The sequence below is a fragment of the Rutidosis leptorrhynchoides genome, chromosome 3, assembly GCF_046630445.1.
Source record: "Rutidosis leptorrhynchoides isolate AG116_Rl617_1_P2 chromosome 3, CSIRO_AGI_Rlap_v1, whole genome shotgun sequence".
Taxonomy (NCBI): Eukaryota; Viridiplantae; Streptophyta; class Magnoliopsida; order Asterales; family Asteraceae; genus Rutidosis; species Rutidosis leptorrhynchoides.
Window position 1 is genome coordinate 689,810,749 of NC_092335.1, and position 3,326 is coordinate 689,814,074.

Sequence of the window (3,326 nt, forward strand, 5' to 3'; positions counted from 1 at the left end):
TTTTTACATATGTAGTTCATTGTTAATATACTTAATGATATGTTTACTTATCATAATATCATGTTAACTATATATATATCCATATATATGTCATCATATAGTTTTTACAAGTTTTAACGTTCGTGAATCGCCGGTCAACTTGGGTGGTCAATTGTCTATATGAAACCTATTTCAATTAATTAAGTCTTAACAAGTTTGATTGCTTAACATGTTGGAAACATTTAATCATGTAAATATCAATTTCATTTAATATATAAAAACATGGAAAAGTTTGGGTCACTACAGTACCTACCCGTTAAATAAATTTCGTCCAGAAATTTTAAGCTGTTGAAAGTGTTGATGAATCTTCTAGAAATAGATGCGGGTATTTCTTCTTCATCTGATCTTCACGCTCCCAGGTGAACTCGGGTCCTCTACGAGCATTCCATCGAACCTTAACAATCGGTATCTTGTTTTGTTTAAGTCTCTTAACCTCACGATCCATTATTTCGACGGGTTCTTCAATGAATTGAAGTTTTTCATTGATTTGGATTTCGTCCAACGGAATAGTGAGATCTTCTTTAGCAAAACATTTCTTCAAATTCGAGACGTGGAAAGTGTAATGTACATTCGCAAGTTGTTGAGGTAACTCAAGTCGATAAGCTACTGGTCCGACACGATCAATAATCTTGAATGGTCCAATATACCTTGGATTTAATTTCCCTCGTTTACCAAATCGAACAACACCTTTCCAAGGTGCAGCCTTAAGCATGACCATCTCTCCAATTTCAAATTCTATGTCTTTTCTTTTAATGTTGGCGTAGCTCTTTTGTCGACTTTGGGCGGTTTTCAACCGTTGTTGAATTTGGATGATCTTCTCGGTAGTTTCTTGTATTATCTCCGGACCCGTAATCTGTCTATCCCCCACTTCACTCCCACAAATCGGAGACCTGCACTTTCTACCATAAAGTGCTTTAAATGGCGCCATCTCAATGCTTGAATGATAGCTGTTGTTGTAGAAAAATTCTGCTAACGGTAGATGTCGATCCCAACTGTTTCCGAAATCAATAACACATGCTCGTAGCATGTCTTCAAGCGTTTGTATCGTCCTTTCGCTCTGCCCATCAGTTTGTGGATGATAGGCAGTACTCATGTCTAGACGAGTCCCCAATGCTTGTTGCAACGTCTGCCAGAACCTTGAAACAAATCTACCATCCCTATCAGAGATAATAGAGACGGGTATTCCATGTCTGGAGATAACCTCCTTCAAATACAATCGTGCCAACTTTTCCATTTTGTCATCTTCTCTCATTGGCAGGAAGTGTGCTGACTTGGGGAGACGATCAACTATTACCCAAATAGTATCATAACCACTTGCAGTCCTTGGCAATTTAGTAATGAAATCCATGGTAATGTTTTCCCATTTCCATTCCAGGATTTCAAGTTGTTGTAGTAGACCTGATGGTTTCTGATGTTCAGCTTTGACCTTAGAACACGTCAAACATTCTCCTACATATTTAGCAATATCGGCTTTCATACCCGGCCACCAAAAGTGTTTCTTGAGATCTTTATACATCTTCCCCGCTCCGGGATGTATTGAATATCTGGTTTTATGTGCTTCTTTAAGTATCATTTCTCTCACATCTCCAAACCTTGGTACCAAATTCTATCAGCCCTATATCGGGTTCCGTCTTCCTGAATATTAAGATGTTTCTCTGATCCTTTGGGTATCTCATTCTTCAACTTTCCTTCTTTTACAACCCCCTGTTGCGCCTCCTTTATTTGAGTAGTAAGGTTAGTACGAATAATTATATTCATAGCTTTTACCCGTATAGGTTCTTTGTCCTTTCTACTCAAAGCATCAGCTACCACATTCGCCTTCCCCGGGTGGTATCGAATCTCAAAATCATAATCATTCAACAGTTCAATCCACCTGCGTTGTCTCATATTCAGTTGCTTCTGATTAAATATATGTTGGAGATTTTTGTGGTCGGTATATATAATACTTTTGACCCCATATAAATAATGCCTCCAAGTCATTAATGCAAAAACAACCGCGCCTAATTCCAAATCGTGAGTCGTATAATTTTGATCGTGAATCTTCAATTGTCTAGACGCATAAGCAATCACCTTCGTTCGTTGCATTAATACACAACCGAGACCTTGCTTTGATGCGTCACAATAAATCACAAAATCATCATTCCCTTCAGGCAATGACAATATAGGTGCCGTAGTTAGCTTTTTCTTCAATAACTGAGACGCCTTCTCTTGTTCATCCTTCCATTCAAATTTCTTCCTTTTATGCGTTAATGCAGTCAAGGGTTTTGCTATTTTGGAGAAATCTTGGATGAATCTTCTGTAGTAACCAGCCAATCCTAAAAATTGACGTATATACTTCGGAGTTTTTGGGGTTTCCCACTTTTCAACGGGTTCGATCTTTGCCGGGTCTACCTGGATACCTTCTTTGTTCACTATGTGACCGAGGAATTGAACTTCTTCCAACCAAAATGCACACTTTGAAAACTTAGCGTACAGTTTTTCTTTCCTCAATACTTCTAGCACTTTTCTCAAATGTTCTTCGTGCTCTTGATCATTCTTTAAGTAAATAAGTATGTCATCGATGAAAACAATGAAAAACTTGTCAAGATATGGCCCACACACTCGGTTCATAAGGTCCATGAACACAGCTGGTGCTTAGTCAATCCAAACGGCATAACCATAAACTCGTAATGACCATAACGCGTCCTAAAAGCTATTTTTGGAATATCATCCTCCTTTACTCGTATTTGATGATATCCAGAACGTAAATCGATTTTTGAATAAATCGACAAGCCTTGTAGTTGATCAAATAAGTCGTCAATTCTCAGCAGTAGATAACGGTTTTTGATGGTAAGTTTATTCAACTCTCTGTAGTCAATACACAACCTAAATGTACCATCCTTCTTCTTGACAAACAAAACAGGAGCTCCCCATGGTGATGTGCTTGGTCGAATGAAACCACGTTCTAATAGTTCTTGCAGTTGGCTTTGCAGTTCTTTCATCTCACTGGGTGCGAGTCTGTAAGGAGCACGAGCTATTGGTGCAGCTCCTGGTACAAGATCTATTTGAAATTCAACAGATCGATGTGGAGGTAGTCTCGGTAATTCTTTTGAAAATACATCAGGAAATTCTTTTGCGACGGGAACATCATTGATGCTCTTTTCTTCAGTTTGTACTTTCTCGACGTGTGCTAGAACAGCATAGCAACCTTTTCTTATTAGTTTTTGTGCCTTCAAATTACTAATAAGATGTAGCTTCGTGTTGCCCTTTTCTCCATACACCATTAAGGGTTCTCTTTCTTCTCGTAC